The sequence below is a fragment of the Chelonia mydas genome, chromosome 13, assembly GCF_015237465.2.
Source record: "Chelonia mydas isolate rCheMyd1 chromosome 13, rCheMyd1.pri.v2, whole genome shotgun sequence".
Lineage (NCBI taxonomy): Eukaryota > Metazoa > Chordata > Testudines > Cheloniidae > Chelonia > Chelonia mydas.
In genome coordinates this window covers 36202441-36226152 of record NC_051253.2, presented here as the reverse complement: position 1 = coordinate 36226152, position 23712 = coordinate 36202441, and the positions used below count along the sequence as shown (strand labels likewise).

Sequence of the window (23712 nt, the reverse complement as noted above, 5' to 3'; positions counted from 1 at the left end):
AGGGCTATGGTGTGGGGTCTGGGCAGCAGTTATGGTGCAGGAGGGGGCTCAGGGTTATGGTGCGGGGTTTGGGTGGGAGTTAGGGTGTGGGAGGGGGCTCAGGGCTGGGACACAGGGTTGGGGTCTGGGGTCCTTACATGGGGCAGCTCCCATTAGGTGGCACAGCAGGGCTCCTTGCCTGCCGTGGCTCCGCGACACTACCGGAAGCTACTGGCATGTCCCTGGCTGAGGCCCAGTGGGGGTGCAGGAGGCTCTGAGCACTGTCCTTGCCTGCAGGCCCCTACCCCACAGCTCCCATTGGCTGGGAATCACAGCCAATGGGAGCTGCGGGGGCAGCGCCTGCAGGCAAGGGCAGCGTGTGGACGGAGCTTCCCTGATCGAAGCGAGCTGGCACTCTCAGCTCCAGCCCAGCGGGAGCAAGGGCAGCGCATGGAGCTGTCTCCCCTTCCCCTGCCAGGCAGGGCCTGATAACGCAGCAGGGGCTTTAGTGGCTGCAGCCCAGGGCCCCGGGCTAAGGGGAAGCCTTGCAAAAAGAACTGGACGTTTGGCAGCCTGGAGATATTTTTACGGGGGCCCCCTTAGCCCAGGGCCCTGGGCAGCAGCGCCTAAAGTCCCTGTGTTAATCTGGCTCTGGGTATAGGGCCCCAGATGTACAGGGCCCCAGATGTACACAGCCCCCAGGGATGCAGGGTCCTGGATGTTTCCAGCCCAGATGTGCACAGCCCCGGCCAGATGCTTTACGCTCGCTCTGCAGGGCAGCTGCTGATTGACTTACCCAACATGTGAACTCCTCCCAGGAGGCTGTGGTTTGCCCTGAGTCAAGCATCAGCTGTGGGGGCAGCCCCTCCCTTTCCTTCTCCCCCAGCCAGGTCTATAACTGACCCTAGAGGCAGATGCATGGCCCCCTTCCCCAGACTCCCTCTGACAGTGCTGCTGCTGCCCCTGTTCCCCATGGTCTTTCCCTTCCCCCCTGGGGCTGAGGCTGGTGAGTACACGGGGAATAGGATCCCCAGCCTCATAGGTGCTGGTGCTATGGGAGCTGTCTACAAAGCCTGTCTCCTCCCCAGAGTCAGCTGCTTCCCCCAGAGCCATTGGTGTGTCCCACGCACCCAGCTGGGGTGCTGGGGGATCTGGGGAGGTGGGGGGCTGGTGTGTGCCCAGGACACAACTGCAAGCCCCATAAGGTCTCAGAGTAGCATCAGTATGTGAACAGCCAGTGCCAGGACAGGAAAGGCAGATCTGTACAGCCTTTGTGATTAGAGCAGGGGGGAACTCCTGGGTTCATTTTGCAGATCCACCGCGCACGACGGCAGAGATTTGGAGTGAGGCACTTTTTCTCTTTGTGCCTGGACTTCCCAGTCTGTGAAATGGGGATAAGGCTGCTTCCTTTAAATGTCCTGGAGCAGGGATTCTGTGCAGCACCTGGTACGCTGGGGGCCCTGATTGCAGTCGTGATCTGTGCAGCGCTTGGCACATTGCGGGCCCTGATCTCAGTCAGAGTCTTTGCAGTGCCTGGCACAACAGAGCCCTGGTCTCAGTCAGGGGAGGGGTACACCAGCTTGCAGAATTCGGGGGCTTTTCTTTCTTTTGGGGGCTCTGCCAGGGGAGATGACTGGGGGATGGGAAGCCAAGCCTCACTCCAGACCCTACATGACCCTACGTGGCCTTCATGAAGACAGAGACAGAAGGAAAAAGAGCAAAAGGTTGCAGGGGATTCCTGATCTGGGAGAACGTGGTGGTAACAACAGCTCCTTGTAACTGCAACCTGCAGTAAGAAATGGAAGATCCCCTGTCCCTGAGCCGGCCACTCCCTGTCCTGGGCCAGTTCAAAGCTGTCACCCTGGAGCGCTGGCTTCTGTACATTCATCCTGAATCCAAGGCAGCATCTACACACACCCACTTTAACAAGGTTAACAACCCTCAGTTGAATCCACGGTATTGGCCTGTCTGCAGCACCTGCATCCCCTTGTATTGCGTAGTAACATCACCGTGCTGCTGGGGGCCCACAACACTGAAATAGATGAACCGGGGACACCGAAGATCTGGGTACATCGTCGAATCCCCCACCCAGAATACAACGACAAGATGGATGAAAATGACATCATGCTGCTGTAGGTACCACCCCCCATCCCATCACCCCACCCACAATGACCTCACACTATGGCAGGTACCACTCTTGTCCCATTACCCTACCCTCACTGACCTCACCCTGCTGTAGGTACTGCCCCTGTCCCATCACCCCACTCCCTGTGACCTCACACTGCTGCAGGTACTGCCCCCATCCCATCCCCCCATCACCTGTGACCTCACACTGCTTGGGGTGAGCAAAGGTAGCTTGGGAATTCAGGGCTATGGGAGGGGAGGAAGGGGGTTCCGGCGGCACTAAGGCTGGGCTGAGGGGCTAGGGGAGGCAGCAGGATCCAGGGGGGCTGGGGGGATTATGTGGGGAGCTGAGGGAGGCAGTAGGGGCCAGGAGCCATGGGGATGGGTGGGGGGCTGGGGGAGGCACTGGGAGCAAGAGGGGAAGGGTGGGCATCTGGGGGAGGCAGTGGGGTCAGGGGTGATGGTGGAGATGTCTGGGGGGGACAGCAGGAGCCATGGGATGGATGGGTGGGAACCAGGAGAGGGGCAGGTGGGGAGGCAGGGGGGCCACAGTGGCAATGGGGGTGAGGGGAGGCAGCAGGGGCCAGGGGGATGAGGAGGATGGCGAGCCGGGGCAATGGGAGGGCATCTGGGGGAGGAAGCGGGAGCCACTAGGTGGATGGGTGAGGGATGGGCCTTAAATATTACATCAAAAGTGCTCTAGAAACCAAAACTTCTTTGTCTCTTGAGTACCTGCCTTGAACCCAGCTGCATACCACCATAACCTGGGATGATTTAGTTGGGGTTGGTCCTGCTTTGAGCAGGGGGTTGGACTAGATGACCTCCTGAGGTCTGTAATCTTCTATGATTCTATGATGGATCTTAATAGTCAGGGACAGATCCTAGAAATCAGGGTTGGGAATTAGCTGGATCCTAGGAGTCAGAGAGGGGAAGTGGTGAATCAAGAACCCAGGGGTGGATCTGAGAAATCAGCAGGAGATCTAGAAATCAAGCACAGGAGTCATCCAGATGCTGGAAATCAGGATTCGGAATCAGGGACGGGAACTGACTAGGTTAAAGAAATCGGGGATGGATGCTAGAAATCAGACACCGGAACTGGGCAGATCCTAGAAATCCGGGACGGGGCCAGCTAGATCCCTGGACTGTGGGGTGGTAGCCCTGGAGGGGTGGGGGTGGGGGTGGGGAGCGGTCCTGGGGGATGACTTGATCTTGAGTCCCCAGTCCCCAGGAAGCAGGATACAGAGCTGGATTTCAGGACCGTGAATACAGAATGCAGCCTGCCCTTTGCTTGGACACCGGTACCCGCGCCTGCTGTTTGCTTCTCAGGGCGACTCCAGGGCCCCTGGTCTGTGATGGGAAGGCCCAGGGAATTGTCTCCCATGGCAGCACTGATGGGTCAGCACCCAGGGTCTCCACATACTTCTCTGGATCAAGAAAACTCTGCTCAAGCTGAAGCCATAGAGGGAAGCCTCCATCTGCTCTAGTGTCACTGGGGAGATCCATACAATGGCTGGTTGGCTGGGCGTTGCAGACGGATGGATGGATGGATGTGTAGCCAATGATTTTAGTTTATTGGTCATTTATTGTGTGACGTTATGATTACCATGTCATGTCATATATAATTGCATGCTGAAGAGAGTTAACTTGTAGGATTATAGAAATATAAGACTGATCAGTAGTTAGAAGAGATAATTAGGTATCTAACTAAGCAGGACTGAAATGCAAGGCCTACAGGCTGCGGCCCGTCAGATTTTAGCTTAGCCATATTAGGCCATAGGCTTCAGAAATGCTTGGCATCAGTAAGTGACCGAAGAATGACCCTATGCCACAAGATGATGGGGAAAGATGTGCCCATGAGGGATATTGTGAAAAATTAACAGTAAGGGTAATTTTTGGCTTACAGGATACCTGGTAGTCACATTTCTCTAGCACGTGCCCTAATCGCAGGGTGCGTAATGTGCATAAAAGCTAATGAGATATAGTTGGAATCACATTATAAAAAGAGGGTGCCCAGATTAGGGAAATTGACTTCCCTGTGGGAAACGCCAGAAGGAACCATCCTCTACTGACGATCAATTGGCCAGGCAGCCATAAGATCTAAAGAATATCGTTAAGGATGTGAGTAGAAGTATATTTGTAACTTGTTCACCGGTCTTTATAGAATTTCTAGATGTTTGGGTAATCATAACTTTAACCGTAACTTTAATAAAACTTGTAAAACAGACTGGACCTTTTCTGTGTGAAATGTGGTCACCACCCTGGGTCTTTATGTGATCCTAGAGACTTCAATTTCTCCCCGCAGAGCCTGACTTTAACTCAGGCCTTAGGCCTTAAACCAGGCCCCTTATGTTAGGATATAGATATTCAGGCCTGTCTGTAAAGGCCTATACTCTAAGAATTTAGGTGTATTCTTATCACTTGACTAGTTATAGAGGTACAAAAGAGAATCAAAATCACTGTCTGCTGGTGTAAGGGCCTTTTCTTACTGTGACAGTCTGAGGCCCTGTTCTTAGGCTAAGGCCTTTGGCTAAGCAACAGAGGCAGCCATAAGCTGGGAAGTGACCGGTCACATCCTCACATTCCAAACTAGTCACATTGAAATAAGGTGCTATTGGGCTGTTAGGAATACAATCCTGTCCTGAATACAATCCTGTCCCTATCACCTCCAGAGAAAGGGAAGTGCCTAGAAAATGTAAAAGGAAACAGCATCCTGTCTGGCAAGAACTCACTTAGAATCATAGAATCATAGAATATCAGGGTTGGAAGGGACCCCAGAAGGTCATCTAGTCCAACCCCCTGCTCGAAGCAGGACCAATTCCCAGTTAAATCATCCCAGCCAGGGCTTTGTCAAGCCTGACCTTAAAAACCTCTAAGGAAGGAGATTCTACCACCTCCCTAGGTAACGCATTCCAGTGTTTCACCACCCTCTTAGTGAAAAAGTTTTTCCTAATATCCAATCTAAACCTCCCCCATTGCAACTTATCAATACTGGGATGTGAAATCCTCACTTCTGTATTGTTTTGTCATTATAGTTCCCACTTTGCTATTGTTTGTCTGTATAATCTCTGTCTGGTTCTGTGATTGTTCCTGTCTGCTGTATAATTAATTTTGCTGGGTGTAAACTAATTAAGGTGGTGGGATATAATTGGTTACATAATCATGTTACAATATGTTAGGATTGGTTAGTTAAATTTCAGGAAAATGATTGGTTAAGGTATAGCTAAGCAGAACTCAAGTTTTACTATATAATCTGTAGTCAATGAGGAAGTGAGTGGGTGTGTGTGGGGTAGATGGCAACAGGGAATGGGGGTAAGGAAATTGGAATCATGTTTTGCTAAAGGGGGAGATGGGAACAGGGAATGGGAGTGGGGAAACTGGAATCCTGTTTTGCTAAGGGCAGGAATGGGAACAGGGACACAGGTGTAAGGCTCTGTGGTGTCAGAGCTGGGAAGGAGGATACTAAGGAAGGAAACTGGAATCATGCTTGCTGGAAGTTCACCCCAATAAACATCGAATTGTTTGCACCTTTGGACTTCGGGTATTGTTGCTCTCTGTTCATGCGAGAAGGGCCAGGGAAGTGAGTGGGTGAAGGAATAAGCCCCCTAACACCTTATAGCGGGCCTCATGTCTCAGGATCCCTCTTTCTGTTTCACCCTCCATGTCCATCCACCTGTTCCATCTGTCCCTCCCTCGCTCCCTCCCCATCTACACCCTTCTATCAATCCATCCTGCCATCCCTCCACCCCTCTCTCCCTATGCATGGGGAAGTCCCCATCGTTCCCTCCCTCCCCGCCCACCCCCTCCATCCATCCATCCCCTGACAGTGTAACCCATTGCTGTAGTATCTCAGCTTTGTTGGGGCCTTCACCTTCACCCTGTTTGCTTGTTAATTTCATTCCCTGTGCTCTGTCTGCCAGCATCGATGGAGTCTAGTGACATTCAGCTCCTTGCAGGTCCTTACTTCTCTCCAGGGCCTTTAGAAGTGGCTGCTGGTATCGCACACAGCCAGGCTGGGATGTTCAAAGCCTTCTGCAGGAGTGAGGTGTCGAAATCCCATTGACTTTCAGTGGGAGTTGGGGCCCTAACAACCTGACCCCCACCCCCTTTACAAGCCCCAGCCCATCCTGCCAAGTGTTGGGGCTCACTCCCATGGAAGCTCAGCGCCCAGCATCTCCCAATAGGGGAAATGGGGAGATTTTCAGAAGTGCCAAAGATGCAGTGGGTTCCCCTAGTACATATGGCCAGGAGCAGGTACACACCGGAGTCCACTCAGCCCCTCCCCCCGTGCAATGGGAGCAGGTCCTTATGGGAGCCAGCCTCACACTACACAGCGACCCTTCATGAGAGGGTGGGTGGGGAATTGATATGGGGCCTTTCCCCTCCAGGGGGCTTTGGCTCCAATCCAGCCCCAGGACAGGGAATGGGTGACTCCAGGGCGATGGGAAATTGAACACAAGGCCTTGCCCGTCCAGGGTGCACCCACTCCCATCCAATATTTGCTGACTTGCGAGGGGGTTGTGAATCAGATTCACCATTTCGCTCCCAGCCCCAATCCAGGTGTTTGTGGGAAGCGGTGCTGTGACAGACAGAAGTATCTGGTCTCTCTGACTCACGGCCCTCCCCACGACTCACATCTTCTCTGCAAGGGAGGGGGACAGCTGAGCAGGATCAAGGGGGCGGGTTTCCACAAGAAGCTGAGCCGAGTCTCAGTCAAACCGTGGCTCCCACCACAGGAGCACCCAGCCGGGGTGAGAGCTCAGACTCTGCTGTTAGCTGCTGAGCCCCCTCCCCCAGCTCCGCTCCAGATGTGCACAGTATCCAGTGGTGCACAGCCGCTGGGGGCACGGGGGGGGGCACAGGTAGGTGTGGCCACAGCTGTGCCTGGCACCAGGACAGGCAGCCCCCAGCTCCAGGAGTTCAGCTATTGGGTGGGGGGGTGACCCAGCTGGGCCTGATCTTCCCTGCGGTATGTGTGGTGGGGTTTCCGGGGACGGAGACGGCTGAGGCATGGCAGGTGGAAACATCACACTGAGGTGTTCCCCCCACACACATCTCTGCGCCGACCCAGGCACCTGGAGGAAGAGGCCAGAAAAGCCCTGTCTGTGGATGTCTCAGCCCTAGCCACATGCCCCCCTTGGTGCCTGCACGGACCTGGGCGGGAGGATATCAGTGCAAGCTGCAACAGGGCTCAGTTCCGCCCCAGATGTGCACAGCTCCAGGATGATCCAGTGCCCAGATGTGCCACATCTCCAGCTATGGAGGGCACCAGGCTGCTGAGGAACCTTCCTCCAGCTCCTTCACCGGGACGCAAGGAGCGAGATGGCGTTGCTTTGCAAGAGAGCAGGCAAGTGAGCCTGTGAGTCTGCCTTCCTGTTGCAGAGAGACCCTGAGATGAAGTCGGGTTAACCACAACACGGGCCTTAGACTTGGCCCTGCCTCTTAGCAGCTGAGCCACTTCCCACCCGCTCAGCAGGGCTGCAGGGCACTGCCGAGGGTGCTCCAGCTCCAGCCATGCCGGCGGGTCCCCATCCCCTGCCCAGCCCACCTCGGTTAACGCTTAACCAGTTAAACAATATAATTCTAATAGTTTAACTGGTTAACTTTTTAAACCAATTTTTACCTCCCTGGTCCAAGCGCTGAGATGGCAGGTCCCCCACCCACATCCTGGAGTGCATGGCCCTGACGTTTCCTGCCTTGCATCTGTGCTGCTCATGCAGGCCTGTAACCCACCTCTCAGGCAGATGCCCCCCCTCCCAGCTGGGCCATGACAATTCTGCTCATTCTCCTGCTTCACAGGGCTCAAGTTGATGAGGGGAGGGGGCACAGTAGCCCCAATGTGCACAGCCTCCAGGGGTGCAGGGCCCCAGATATGAACAGTCCCAGGGGCGCAGAAAGTCATATGTGCACAGCCCCAAGGGCTGAAGGGCCCCACATGTGCACAGCCCCCCAGGGATGCAAGGCCCTATAGCTACTCAGTTGCCAGGGTGTGCAGGGCCACATGTGCACAGCCCAAAGGGGTGGAAGGCCCCAGATATGCACATCCCAAGGGTTGCTCTCTGCTAGCTCTGCAGGGTGGCTGGTGACTGCCTTACCCTAAGTGTGAACTCCTCCCTGGCAGGATCCAGAAGTTGTGGTTCACCCCGAGCCAAGCGTCACCTGGGGGGGGCCCAGCCCCTCCCTTTCCTTTTCTCCTGGCCAGTCTTATAAGTGACCCCAGAGGGAGACGCATTCGTCTCCTTCCCCAGACTCCCTCTGAGAATGCTGCTGCTGCTGCTGTTCCCCAGGGCCTTTTTCTTGCCCCTGGGGGCTCAGGCTGGTGAGTACAGGAGGGGATCAGCCACCCGGCCTAATAGGGAGCGGAGCCTGGTGCTATCGGAGCTCTCTGCAAACCCGAGCTCCTCCCCAGAGTCAGGTGCTTCCACCAGGGCTTTTGGTGCGTCCCCATCACCCAGCTGGAGTGTTGTAGGGTCTGGGGGGGATGTCAGTGTTTGCCCAGGACCAAACTGGCGAGCCTCAGGGCTGTGGGGTCTGGGGGCAGTTATCAGTGTGTGTGCGCCCAGGTCAAAGCTGAGGTGCCCCAGACCCGGTATCGGTGCCTAGGACCCAGCTGGGGAGCTGTGGGGTCTGGTAGCAGGTGGGCAGGGAGCTAAAGGGGCAGAGGGAAAGGAGGGGTTTGATGCTACCATGATAAATCCCCTGAGAGGGAGCTGGCACACAGTAACTCAACCAGGGCTGATGTGAACGGTCAACTCCTAGACAGGAAATGCAGAACGGTGCAGCCTGTGTTGTTAGAGCAGAGGTTGATGGGAGACAGGACTCCTGGGTTCTTTTTCCAATTCTACCGCACACTGCACCAGTGATCTGGAGTGAGTCGCTTTTCCTCATTGTGCCTGGATTTCTCAGTGTGTGAAATGGGGATGAGGATCCGTCCTGTGTCTGCGTGAACTCTCCGGAGCAGGGCTTCTCCCTGCTTCTCTGCAGTGCCTGGGCACGATGGGGGCCTGATCTCAGGCGGTGTCTGCGCAGCACTCCGCACAACAGGGGCCCTGGTCTCGTCGGGGTCTGTGCCGCGCCGAGGTCAATGGGGGCCCTGATCTCGGTCAGGGGAGGGGTTCACCTGCTGGCTGGATTGGGGGCCTGAACTAACTCCTTCTCTTGGGGGCTCTGCCAGGGGAAATCATCGGGGGATGGGAAGCCCGGCCTCATGCCAGACCCTACATGGCCTTTGTGAAAATAGAGAGAGAAGGAAAAGGAGGAATCATGTGTGGAGGGTTCCTGATCCGGGAGGACGTGGTGGTGACGGCGGCTCATTGTAACTGCAACCTGGGCTAAGAAATGCAAGAGCCCCTGCCCCCGAGCCAGCCATTCTCCTAACCTTGGGCCAGGTCAAAGCTGCCCCCCAACTGCAGCAGGGGAAAGGCGCTGGAGCGCTGGCGTCTGAACATTGACCTGAGTGCCAGGCAGCACCTACACACACCCACTTTAACACAGCTAGCGACCCGTGACTGACTCAAGAGTAGTGGCCTGTCTGCCAGTGGGCAGATGGAGCGAGGCCACGGCGGGTGGGCCAGCCAGAGGACCTCAGCCCTGCCCGGTCCTAGCTGTGGGACCCCAGCCCCAGCAGGACCGCAGCCCCTGCATTAACTTAGGTTAATGGTTAACCAGTTAACCAATATAATTTTAATCATTTAACTGGTTAACTTTTTTAACCGATATTTTCATCGCTACTTCGAACTGGGGGACCACCTGAGCCTCCTCACCACCAGTCCGGGCTCCCTTTACACTGTACGGCTGCAACAGTCTCTCACGCCCCCTCCATCATGGATACTGGTAGGGACCCATCCAGCTGCAGCTTGACACCGATGCTGAGATCAGCCCTGCATGGGAAGGGGGCCATTTTGGCAAAAAACCTTCAATGTGAGAGCCACATCCCCAAAGCCCCACCCAGCTCACTCCATCCCCCCTCCCTCCCTCTCTCTCTCACACCCTCACTCACTTTCACTGGGCTGGGACAGGGGTATGGGATCGGGTTCCAGGGTGGGGCCAGGGATGAGGGCTTTGGGGTGTAGGAGGGGGGTTGGTCTGGAGCCAAGAGGTTTGGAGTGCAGGAGTGGGCTCAGAGCTGGGGCCGTGTGTTGGGGTGTGGGAGCTGATGTGGGCTTTGGCTGGGGCTGAGCAGTTCACAATGTGGGAGGGGGCTGTGGGTTGAGCCTGAGGCAGGGGTTTGGGGTTTGGGGGGGAGGGTTCAAGCTCTGGGAGGGTGTTTAGGTGCAGGAGGAAACTCCAGTCTAGGGCAGAGTGTTGGGGTGCAGCAGGGAGTATGGGGTGCTGGCTCTGGGAGGGGGAATGGGGTGCAGGAGGCGGTATGAGGGGCTGGCTCCATGAGGGGGTATGGGATACAGACTAAGTGCTGGGGCAGGGAGTTGGGGTACAGGAGGGGGTATGAGGTGCTGGGGCCAGGAGTGGGCATCACTTGCTTCAGGGGCCCCCGGCCCCACACCACTTCCAGAAGGGGCCAATGGACCCCTGAGGCCCCTCTCTGCAAGCACCACCCCCACAACTCCCACTGGCCACAGTTTTCTATTCCCAGCTAATGGGAGCTGCGAGGGTGGTGCTTGCCGACAGGAGCAGCACAAGGAGACCACAAGGGCCACGGGGGCATGCTGGCAGCTTCTGGGAGTGGCTTGCCCCTCTGAGCTTCCAGAGATCAGGGAGCCACACTTTGGGTCCATGGGAGCAGCCACTGGCTCACAGGGCCTTGCAGTGAAGAATACTTATGTAAGCTCATGAAATCCACCTCCTCCCTCAATGTGGAGAGGGACATGCACAGCTTTGTGCCGCAAGTTATAATTGACACACACACACTGGTTTTAGACAAAACAAAACTAGTTTATTAACAACAAAAGATAGATTTTAGATGATTATAAGGGATAGAATCATAGAATCATAGAATATCAGGGTTGGAAGGGACCTCAGGAGGTCATCTAGTCCAACCCCCTGCTCAAAGCAGGACCAATCCCCAATTAAATCATCCCAGCCAGGGCTTTTTCAAGCCTGACCTTAAAAACTTCTAAGGAAGGAGATTCTAACACCTCCCTAGGTAACGCATTCCAGTGTCTCACCACCCTCATAGTGAAAAAGATTTTCCTAATATCCAACCTAAACCTCCCCCACTGCAACTTGAGACCATTACTCCTTGTCCTGTCAGCTTCTACCACTGAGAATAGTCTAGAACCATCCTCTTTGAAAGCAGCTATCAAATCCCCCCTCATTCTTCTCTTCTGCAGACTAAACAATCCCAGTTCCCTCAGCCTCTCCTCATAAGTCATGTGTTCCAGACCCCTAATCATTTTTGTTGCCCTTCGCTGGACTCTCTCCAATTTATCCACATCCTTCTCGTAGTGTGGGGCCCAAAACTGGACACAGTACTCCAGATGAGGCCTCACCAATGTTGAATAGAGGGGAACGATCACATCCCTCGATCTGCTCGCTATGCCCCTACTTATACATCCCAAAATGCCATTGGCCTTCTTGGCAACAAGGGCACACTGTTGACTCATATCCAGCTTCTCATCCACTGTCACCCCTAGGTCCTTTTCCGCAGAACTGCTGCCTAGCCATTTGGTCCCTAGTCTGTAGTGGAGCATTGGATTCTTCCGTCCTAAGTGCAGGACCCTGCACTTATTCTTGTTGAACCTCAACAGATTTCTTTTGGCCCAATCCTCCAATTTGTCTAGGTCCCTCTGTATCCTAACCCTACCTGCCACCGTATCTACCACTCCTCCTAGTTTAGTATCATCCGCAAATTTGCTGAGAGTGCAATCCACACCATCCTCCAGATCATTTATGAAGATATTGAACAAAACTGGCCCCAGGACTGACCCTTGGGGCACTCCACTTGATACTGGCTGCCAATTAGACATGGAGCCATTGATCACTACCTGTTGAGCCCGACAATCTAGCCAACTTTCTACCCACCTTATAGTGCAAAGACTGATATTATAGCAAACAGATCAAAGTAGATTACCTAGCAAATAAGACAAATATGCAATCTAAGCTTAATATACTAAAGAAACTGGTTATAAGTAGCAAATTCCAACCCTAAATGTTGTTTTAGGCAGATTGCAGAGATTTTTAAAGGCCAGTTGCATTTGCCTGCAGCTTAAAACTTCAGATATTTTATTTATAGGCTAGACAGCCTTCCAGCCTGAGCTCAGTCCTTGCCCTCATTCAGTCTTTGTTTCTTAGATATTTACAGCAGTCATCCTGGCGGGGATTCAGTGAAGAAAGAACCATGATTACGTCACTCCCCTGCCTTAAATAGGTTTTATATATGGTGGGAATCCTTTGTCTTCCAGTGTGATTCCCACCCCTGGTCAGTGGAAAAATACTGATATTATCATGGAGTCCAGTACCAGGTGGCTTGATCACATGATCCTACCACCATAACATAAAGGCAATTTGCAGTGTTCCCAGGAAGACTTGCCTAGGAAGGCTCCCTGGTGAGAGATTAGCATCTTCTAAGAATTTACCAGCCAGCAATCTAGACTGACTGCATTCTGTCTAGTGGGTGTTCCCCAGGTGTAAACACATTTGTAATAGGTGCATAGACAATATTCCTAACTTCAGATACAAAAATGATACATGCATACAAATATGATAATCATGTTCAGGAAATCATAATCTTTCTCATGATATCTCACATGCCTTATCTTTCACAAGATACTTCACAATTGTGCTATACTCATATACCAATATTACTATGAAGAATATGGGGCATAATGCCATCCCCACCCCAGTGAATTTCCACTGCTTCAAGTGCCACCCATATCCCATCACCTTGCCCCCAGTGACCTCACACTGTTGCAGGTACCACTTTCATTCCTCCCCCCCCTCAAGTTGTCACATACTGCAGCAGGTACCGACCCCGCCCATCACCCCATCCCCAGTGACCTACACTACTGCACCCCCATCCCATCACCAAGCCCCCCGTGGGCATCACAGATTTGCACAGTTCTCATGGGGATACCCCACCTGGTCCCATCTAACCCCATCCCCCCATGACTGATTGATCCCTGAATAGGAGTTTGCTTTTCCTTCTCTCTCTCCCCTGCATCACAGCTGAGGGATAAGGCCCAGATGACCCAGACTGTGAGCACCACCCCCCTGTCCGAGGAGATGGTGAAGAAGGGGGCAGTGTGCAGCGTCGCTGGCTGGGGCCAGATCAGTAGCAAGACAAACTCCCAGCCCTCCCCAACCTTGCAGGAGGTGGAAATGACGGTCATGGGGAAATGTATGTGTCTGTCTCAGCCCTATCTGCACTATGTCCCATTCAGGATGCTGTGCGTGGGGGACCCCCAGGAGAGGAAGGAACCATTCCTGGTGAGTGTGGTACGGGCACGTGGCAGCCCAAGGTGCTGCTAGAACAGGAGACTGACAGGGATGGGCAAAATGGGAACAGTCAGGGTCCATGGTGAGCCAGGCAGATCCTGGGAACCAGGAACCAGAATTGGCCAGACCCTAGGAATCAGAAATGGAGGCTAGAAATCAGGGTCAAGAACCAGGCAGTTCTTTCAAATGAGGAATGGATCCGAATAATTTGGGACAGGAACTGGCTAGATCACAGAAATCAGGGACAGAAATCATCTGGATGTTCAACATGTTCTAGAAATCAGGGACAAGAATCAGCCACATCCTGGAAGTCAGGGATGGATCTTAATAGTCAGGGACAGATCCCAGAAATCAGGGTTGGGAATCAGACGGATCCTAGGAGTCAGAGAGGGGAATTGCTGAACAAAGAACCCAGGGTTTGATCTGAGAAATCAGCAGGAAATCCAGAAATCAAGGGCAGGAGTCAGCCAGAAGCTGGAAATCAAGATTCGGAATCAGGGGAGGGAACTTATCAGGTTAAAGAAATCGGGGATAAGATTGACAGAGAGCTACTGATGTTCAAGAGAAATGAACAAACTGCCAGATAAGCCTGCCGTGAGATCTCCCTCCAGTCAGAACTTACTCTTATTATTTTCCAAGGCTACAGTCTCTGCCCTAGCTATACAAATTCCATTCTATGTTTCTTCCCCACTATCTTTCTTAAATTCATATGGACCTCCTTTGCTGGCAAACCAGTGTGTCCATATCTCATCAAACTCTGTGGGGATTTGCAGGGAGTGGATAAGGGATTCCCTAGCTTGTAGCTTTCCGCCATGTTAGATCATGATTCTTACAGAGGATAAGTCACCTACTTACCAGATCAGCGGTCGGGGTCACCAGTGTTGTCAGTTGTTGGCTGCATGTGTGTTCTGTGTGTGTGCTGCACCAGCTCTAGCCAGGTAGCCCGTACAGCAGACTTTTATCAAACTGCCCAAGAAGATCACAGACATGGCGAAGGCGCTTGGCCCGGTTTATTACTGACAATGCACAGGATTAATGCCATACGTGTGCTACAGGTACACTAACACATGTATGTCTGTGACAATGTACTTGGCTCAGTGAGGGGCAGGACTTTCCACTCCCCCTCAGCCAGACAAAGACACCCCTCCGTGACCCTCTTTTATACCCTGATAAAAACAAGTTACATATTGCCCCTCTGACATGGATAGTTACCACCCTTTACCTTGTACCTGTTGATTCGATCAAAATATCTTTATCCATCACTCTGTCATTCTGACCTTATCTTTAGAAGGGGGTCAGTGTGTCCCTGTATCATCTTCAGGGAATGTGTTTGTTATGGGGCACTCCGTATGCTTTATGAAAATATGTTTATGAATATGAATATGATAACTGGAATATGCTTTATGTGAAATACCCCTTGTAAGGTGTCAAGGCTGTTTCCCCACTCTGACACTTCGAGTGCAGAAGGTGGGAGCCCACAAAAGACCTTAAAAGTACTTGCCACTAAAGGCTTGCCTTAAAACTCCCCAAGAGTTACAGATTCCCTGGCCTTGGATTGTTATTGCTGCCACCACACAAATGCAAAAACCCCTTTGAGAGCCTAGGAAGGTGCACTTGTGAATTCCTTCCTGTGAGGTACCCCCCAGCTCTTTTAACCCTCCTGTAATTTGGTGTATTTGTGATGTGTGTTTGGAAACCCTTTCTTTTACAAAGTGCCCCAACATGAAAAGGTATAGTAACCCTGCGCGCGCGGACTCTCGGGGTGTGGGACACCTCGTGTGCAAGTGAGTGGAGTTAACGTTCAACGCTCGCACAGAGAGTGGGAGAGAGCTCTGAGAGGCAACATCTCTACTGCTTACCTCCTGGTCGTGATCTCAGTCCTGATCCAGCTGCTGTTGGTCCAAGTTCCTGCTGTGCTTCCTGACATCCTGGGCACAGTGGCAGGCCCAGATCCAACCTCCCAGAGTCAAGGCAGAAAACCAGACAAAACCCTTCCTGGAGGTGGACTTTGATCTGTAAAGTCCAAAGGCCTCCATCTATTATACCTGAGGTGAAAAGGGGTCTGGGCTTCACGCCCCCACAAATCTCTGAATTATATTTTTATTTACCTACCTGTCCCATGTTCAATAAACCACCTTCTAGCTTGCTTTAATTTGTTCCTTATTAGTCCTTCCCAGTAAAACCAGCAGGTGACAGATCCTGACTCGCGGATAATCCGTGCCTGTGTTTTCTTTAGCAGGGGTCCTTTAATATTTCTCTAAATCACCCCATTACACTCCCTCTGGAGAGAGCTTGGAAAAACCCAGCTGTTGATATCAGATGAACATGAAATTTTAATTTCTTAATTCTTTTTCGTAGCTCGTTGTGCAATCTTAGACACATGCACACAGAACCTCCACCTTCTGGGTTTAAAACCACAGAGAATTGCTTCTCTGGGATTCAGCTTGTAAAGTTACAGTACAAGGGGGAAGCTACATGTTCTCAGCACAGAGAAGTCCAACAAACCAAAATAAAGAAATAACCTGATCGCGTCTGACAAAACATTCCCTGTTCTACTCACATATCTGTAGTTCAAGGTTTAGTTCCTTCCTAGGCTTGGATTTCACTAGATTCTCCATGCTTTGCTGCCTGGCTCATTACATCCCCCCAGCACAGCTTCCCCAGCCAACAGGAAAGAGGAAAGGCTGGTGTTCCCAATTCAAAAGTCCACACTCTGTTTTCATTGGCTCTCCTGGCATCCTGCCAACTCATTTCCTGCTTCCCTAAGCATTCCTGGGACTGGGATAGCTTCCCTCTCTTCCTGGGGTCTCTCTAGGACTCACGGCCTGTCATAAATATAGAGGGAAGGGTAAACACCTTTAAAATCCCTCCTGGCCAAAGGAAAAACCCTTTCACCTGTAAAGGGTTAAGAAGCTAGGATAACCTCGCTGGCACCTGACCAAAATGACCACTGAGGAGACAAGATACTTTCAAAGCTGGAGGGGGCGGGCAGAAACAAAGGTTCTCTCTGTCTGTGTGATGCTTTTGCCGGGAACAGAACAGGAATCTTAGAACTTAGTAAGTAATCTAGCTAGAGATGCGTTAGATTCTGTTTTGTTTAAATGGCTGATAAAATAGCTGTGCTGAATGGAATGGATATTCCTGTTTTTCTGTCTTTTTGTAACTTAAGGTTTTGCCTAGAGGGATTCTCTATGTTTTGAATCTAATTACCCTGTAAGGTATTTACCATCCTGATTTTACAGAGGTGATTCTTTTTACTTTTTCTTCTATTAAAATCCTTCTTTTAAGAACCTGATTGCTTTTCCCTTGTTCTTAAGATCCAAGGGTTTAGGTCTGTGTTCACCTATGCAAATTGGTGAGGATTTTTATCAAGCTTTCCCTAGGAAAGGGGGTGTAGGGTTTGGGAGGATTTTGGGGGGAAAGACATTTCCAAGCGGGCTCTTTCCTGGTTATATATCCGTTAGATGCTTGGTGGTGGCAGCAACAAAGTCCAAGGGCAAAAGGTGAAATAGTTTGTACCTTGGGGAAGTTTTAACCTAATCTGGTAAAAATAAGCTTAGGGGGGTTTCATGCAGGTTCCCACATCTGTACCCTAGAGTTCAGAGTGGGGAAGGAACCTTGACATGGTGGCAGAGCGGTAGGATTAACTTGAAATCATTTTGAGATCAATTTGAGATTTTTTGAACTAGAAGCACAGATTTGAAAAGGAATTTTTTTTTCCTTTGGGCTGCTGGAAAGCAGGTTTTAAGCTGAAAGCAGTTAGAGGTTGGGTTTTTTTTGTCTTCTTGGGGGCCAGAGCAGAGACAACAGGGGATTGTCTTTTGTGAGCTGGAGTTTTCTCTACCTAAAGGCAGAGTAGTTAACCTCCTGCAGGGAAATTCACCAGTCTTCACAGACCTGAAGTAGTTTTTTTTTACCTAAGAGCAACTAGAGGGGTTTTCTGTCTATTTATCTGGAGACAAAGATGTTAGCGTTTTTTTTAAGGATTTTTCTGTGGGCTGACAATCACTATCAGAGAACATAGGTATCCGGACAGCACAGCAAAATTTGTTTTTTTTTTTTGTTTTCTTTCTAACTCTTGGGTGTAAAGTTAGTTAAAAACAGAGAGGTTAGGATAATGGACTGCACTGTTCAACAGAAGCTGGAATTAGCCAGATTTGAGGCTGAGGAAAGACAAAAGGAACATGAATGATGGGTAGAACTCAGACAGATGGAGATGGATGCGCAAGCAGCCAAAGAAAAAGAAATGGAGGCTGCCCACAGGAGAGAAATGGAGGCAAGGGAAAAAGAAATGGAGGCAAGGGACAAAGAACTGGAGGAGAAGGAAAAAGAGAGGAAGCATGCACTGGAGATGGAGAAGGCAAAGGCTCAACAGAATATACAAACAAATCCTAGCAATCCTTCTCCAGGTACCACTTCCCATCCCAGAAAGTTCCCCACCTACAAGGCAGGCGATGATACTGAGGCCTTCTTAGAAAACTTCAAAAGGACCTGCCTTGGGTACAGCATCTCTACAGACCAATATATGGTAGAGCTGAGGCCGCAGCTCAGTGGACCCTTAGCTGAGGTGGTGGTTGAAATGCCTAAGGAGCACATGAATGAGTATGAAGTGTTTAAAACCAAGGTGAGAGTCAGAATTGGGCTAACACCCAAGCATTCCCGTCAGCGGTTCAGAGCCCTAAGGTAGAAACCAGATGTGTCATTTACCCGACATGCCTACCACATTGTGAAACATTGGGATGCCTGGATATCAGGAGCAAGTGTTAAATCTCCAGAAGATTTGCCCTTCCTAATGCAAATGGAGCAGTTCTTAGAGGGTGTTCCTGAGGAAATAGAAGGATACATCCTAGATGGGAAGCCCAAAACTGTAGTCGAGGCAGGGGAGATTGGAGCCAAATGGGTGGAGGTGGCAGAAAAGAAAAAAACTGGTCGCAGTTGGAGCGGATACCAGAAGGGACAACCCCAGACCACACCCTACTATTGGGAGCTGCCCAAGGACCCACCTACCCCCCAAGGAACCCTCCAGACACCTTATCGTCCCGCCAAACCATTCTCCAGCAACCCACCTTGCCCCAGTGACCCGTCAGCTGGACGATGTTTTAAATGTAACAAGTCGGGGCATGTAAGGGTCAACTGCCCCAAGAACCCCAATAGATTACAGTTCATTGCACCTGAAACACACGAGAGATCCTCAGGATCAGCTACCTCCCAGATAGCCTTGGAGCGGAGGGAAACTGTGAGTGTGGGCGGGAAGAAGGTCACCACATGGAGGGACACCGGAGCACAAGTGTCAGCTATCCATGCTTCCTTAGTGGACCCCAGTTTCATCAACCCAGAGATCCAAGTAACGATTCAACCCTTCAAGTCCAACTCTTTCAATTTGCCTACAGCCAAGTTGCCTGTCCAGTACAAGGGCTGGTCAGGAAAGTGCACTTTTGCAGTCTATGATGATTATCCCATCCCCATGCTGTTGGAAGAAGACTTGGCCAATAGTGTGAAGCTAGCCAAGACGGTGGGAATGGTCACCTGCAGCCAGGCTAAAAAAGACATGACACCTAGCTCTGTTCTGGAAACTTCTACCAGGACCCGATCAGAGGTGATGGACCCGGACCCCAGGCCAATGTCTGCAACAGCGGTAGTGGATCCAGTCCCAGAGACCCAGACAGAGCCAGTCCCAGAACCGGAACCGGCGGAACTACTAGCACCAGACCCATTGCCAGCACTGAATCCAGTACTTGCAACCTCAACACCAGAGGGCCCCACCGAACCTGAACCGGCAGCAGCCCATAACCCTACACAAGAGGCTCAGCCGGAGCCTGAACCCCAACATAGTGCCCCAGCGGAGAGTGGTTCACAGTCAACGGAAACAGCCCAATCCCCTACATCGCTTCCAGAGGGACCAAGCATAGGTCCACAATCCAATGAGGAACTGATGTCTCCAGCATCAAGACAACAGTTCCAGACCTAACAGGAAGCAGATGAAAGCCTCCAGAGAGCTTGGACAGCGGCACGGAGCAACCCACGGCCTCTCAGCTCTTCTAATCGATCCAGGTTTGTTGTAGAAAGAGGACTTTTATACAAGAAAACTCTTTCTGGTGGACACCAGGAAGACTGGCATCCTCAGAGACAGTTGGTAGTTCCAACTAAGTACTGGGTCAAGCTCTTGAGCTTAGCCCATGATCATCCTAGTGGCCATGCTGCGGTGAACAGGACCAAAGACCATTTGGGGGGGTCATTCCACTGGGAGGGAATGGGCAAGGATGTTTCTACCTATGTCCAGTTTTGTGAGGTATTCCAAAGAGTGGGAAAACCCCAAGACCAGGTCAAAGCCCCTCTCCAGCCACTCCCCATCATTGAAATTCCATTTCAGCAAGTAGCTGTGGATATTCTGGGTCCTTTTCTGAAAAATACACCCAGAGGAAAGCAGTACATACTGAATTTCATGGATTTTGCCACCCGATGGTCGGAAGCAGTAGCTCTAAGCAACACCAGGGCTAAAAGTGTGTGCCAGGCACTAGCAGACATTTTTGCCAGGGTAGGTTGGCCCTTCGACATCCTCACAGATCCAGGAACCAATTTCCTAGCAGGAACTATGGAAAGCCTTTGGGAAGCTCATGGGGTGAATCACTTGATTGCCACTCCTTACCATCATCAAACAAATGGCCTGGTGGAGAAATTTAATGGGACTTTGGGGACCATGATACGTAAATTCGTAAATGAGAACTCCAATGACTGGGACCTAGTGTTGCAGCAGTTGCTCTTTGCCTACAGAGCTGTACCACATCCCAGTTTAGGGTTTTCCCCATTTGAACTTGTATATGGCCGTGAAGTTAAGGGGCCATTACAGTTGGTGAAGCAGCAATGGGAGGGATTTACACCTTCTCCAGGAACTAACATTCTGGACTTTGTAACCAACCTACAAAACACCCTCCGAACCTCTCCAGCCCTTGCTAAAGAAAACCTACAGGATGCTCAAAAAGAGCAAAAAGCCTGATATGATCAACGTGCCAGAAGGCGCTCCTTCAAAGCAGGGGACGAGGTCATGGTCTTAAATGCGCTCCAGGCCCATAAAATGGAAGCGTCGTGGGAAGGGCCATTCACGGTCCAGGAGCACCTGGGAGCTGTTAATTATCTCATAGCATTCCCCACCTCCAACCGAAAGCCTAAGGTGTACCATATTAATTCTCTAAAGGCCTTTTATTCCAGAGAATTCAAGGTTTGTCAGTTTACAGCCCAGGGAGGAGATGACGCTGAGCGGCCTGAAGGTGTCTACTACAAAGGGAAAAGTGCTGGTGGCGTGGAAGAGGTGAAACTCTCCATGACCCTTGGGCATATGCAGCGACAGCAGATCAAGGAGCTGTGCACTAGCTACGCGCCAATGTTCTCAGCCACCCCAGGACTGACTGAACGGGCATACCACTCCATTGACACAAGTAATGCTCACCCAATTAAAGTCCAACCTTACCGGGTGTCTCCTCAGGCTAAAACTGCTGTAAAAGGGGAGATCCAGGATATGTTACAGACGGGTGTAATCCACCCCTCCGGTAGTGCATGGGCATCTCCAGTGGTTCTAGTTCCCAAACGAGATGGGGAGATACGTTTTTGCGTGGACTACCATAAGCTAAATGCTGTAACTCGCCCAGACAACTATCCAATGCCACGCACAGATGAACTATTAGAGAAACTGGGATGGGCCCAGTTCATCTCTACCTTGGACTTAACCAAGGGGTACTGGTAGGTACTGCTAGATGAATCCGCCAAGGAAAGGTCAGCCTTCACCACCCATGTTGGGCTGTATGAATTTAATGTCCTCCCTTTCGGGCTGCGGAATGCACCCACCACCTTCCAAAAACTTGTAGATGGTCAACGGGATTAGGAGAATATGCAGAAAAGGACCTAGGCGTTACAGTGGACGAGAAGCTGGATATGAGTCAACAGTGTGCCCTTGTTGCCAAGAAGGCCAATGGCATTTTGGGATGTATACATAGGGGCATTGCCAGCAGATCGAGGGACATGATCGTTCCCCTCTATTCAACATTGGTGAGGCCTCATGTGGAGTACTGTGTCCAGTTTTGGGCCCCACACTACAAGAAGGATGTGGAAAAATTGGAAAACGTCCAGCGGAGGGCAACAAAAATGACGAGGGGACTGGAACACATGACTTCTGTGGAGAGGCTGAGGGAACTGGGATTGTTTAGTCTGCAGAATAGAAGAATGAGGGGATTTGATAGCTGCTTTCAACTACCTGAAAGGGGGTTCCAAAGAGGATGGATCTAGACTGTTCTCAGTGGTAGCTGATGACAGAACAAGGAGTGATGGTCTCAAGTTGCAGTGGGGGAGGTTTAGGTTGGATATTAGGAAAAACTTTTTCACTAGGAGGGTGGTGAAGCACTGGAATGTGTTACCTAGGGACATGGTAGAATCTCCTTCCTTAGAAGTTTTTAAGGTCAGGGTTGACAAAGCCCTAGCTGGGATGATTTCTTGGGGATTGGTCGTGCTTTGAGCAGGGGGTTGGAGTAGATGACCTCCTGAGGTCCCTTCCAACCCTGATATTCTATAATTCTATGATTCTATGAAAATACATAAAAGTCAGGTGCCCTTCATAGTACGTGAAACAAAACATTCAAAATTTCAATTTTTTTCACAGAACCATTTCAATGTCCGATTCTCATATGCTATTTAATTTGGCTAGCTATGCTTCGTGGTGATATGTTGGCTACTAAAGCCACATGGCCCCTCTCCTGCTCTCTGGTTGGGTGAAAGAAAGTTCTAAAGACACCAATGACATGTTGCAGCTAGGAATTTTGATGGTAGAAAACCCTTGAAGAACGCAAAAGATATAAAAATGATCAGCATTTGTAGAGGGTGTATAGAATTCAACAGAGAAAATTCTACTCTTGCTCCAGAATACCCTAAGCTGATGTAAAACCAGTGGTGAGCTGGAGCCGGTTTGCACCGTTTCACACGAACCGGTTGTTAAATTTTGAAGCCTGTTTAGAACCGGTTGTTAAAGGGGTGGGGAAGGTCAGGTGGGACGGACAGGATGTGGCCTGCAGGACCATCCTGTCCATCCCGCCTGAGCTCTTGGCTGGGGAGGCTCCCATGTGAATTTGTACTGACCTGGCGGCACTCTGAGCCTTCGGTACCACTTCGGCGGTGGGTCCTTCAGTGCTGCCAAAGACCCAGAGGGACTGAAGGACGTGCCACCGAAGTGCTGCCGAAGACCTGGAGCGAGTGAAGGAACCAATTCTTGAGCTTCTGGCAGCTCATCACTGTGTAAAACCCTATGCACATGTAGGAATTCTAATGATTCAAGAAGAAAGGTCGTTACCAAATATTGTTCTGGAATAATGGGGCATGTGGATCGGACAGATACAATACAGAGAGACGTGGGGACAGAAGAGAGACAGACGGAGATAAAAAGACAGGCATATATGACCTGGGAGCACAGGAATGTGGTCCTGAGAAACAGCTAAGAGAAGTAGCTTTTTGTGCACTGTCCTGGCTGAAGAGGCAGTTTTGGGACAGAGGAGCTGTCTCCCGCTGTTCGTGTATACACTGCCGGGGGGTGAGGGTGGGGCACCCATCTGGATCTCCATTGGAGATGATGTCCTGGACCACCCCGTCGAACACCAGGGGCCTGCTGGAATTGCCCTGCCAATAAGGAGAATAACATCAGGGACTGACATTACCCAGCCCAGCCTCAGATCTTCCAGAGATCTGAGATTGCATGTGGGACATTCGTTCTCTGCTGGTGACTGCCCAGCCCTTGCCGACGAACAGAACCAGGCTTGAAATGGGTCAGCAGAGAGAGAAATCTAGAGCTGGGCAGAATGATGTGCCCATGGAAAAGGCAGTTTCTACAAAATTGAAATTTTCCACAGAAAACAATCAATTTTTGATTTTTGCTTTAAGAAAATTGAAATGAAATCGAGAGGGGAGAGAGGTTCAGAAAATGTGGTGATGATGAGAGGAGGGGGGTGTTCCCCATTTTCATTAACATTTTCCCTGGAACATTTTGCTAAAAACTCAAAGCCCAAAAATGTCTAGTTATGGTGCATCATTGGAGTTGTATTTCAGGAGCCTCATGCCACTGTGGGGACACAGGACCGGACATCTCGTACTGTGTCATGGAGTCGAGTTCCCGTTATCCCAGGCAGCCCCATTGTATCGTCCCATCCATAAACTTACCAAGCTCTGTCTCCATCCTTGTTAGGT

At 51.1% G+C, this 23712-nt stretch overlaps 1 pseudogene; it reads left to right on the top strand.

Moving 5' to 3' along the window:
- The first annotated feature begins 897 nt into the window (after positions 1-897).
- Positions 898-23712, top strand: part of LOC122462757 — a 42960-nt pseudogene continuing 20145 nt past the window's right edge.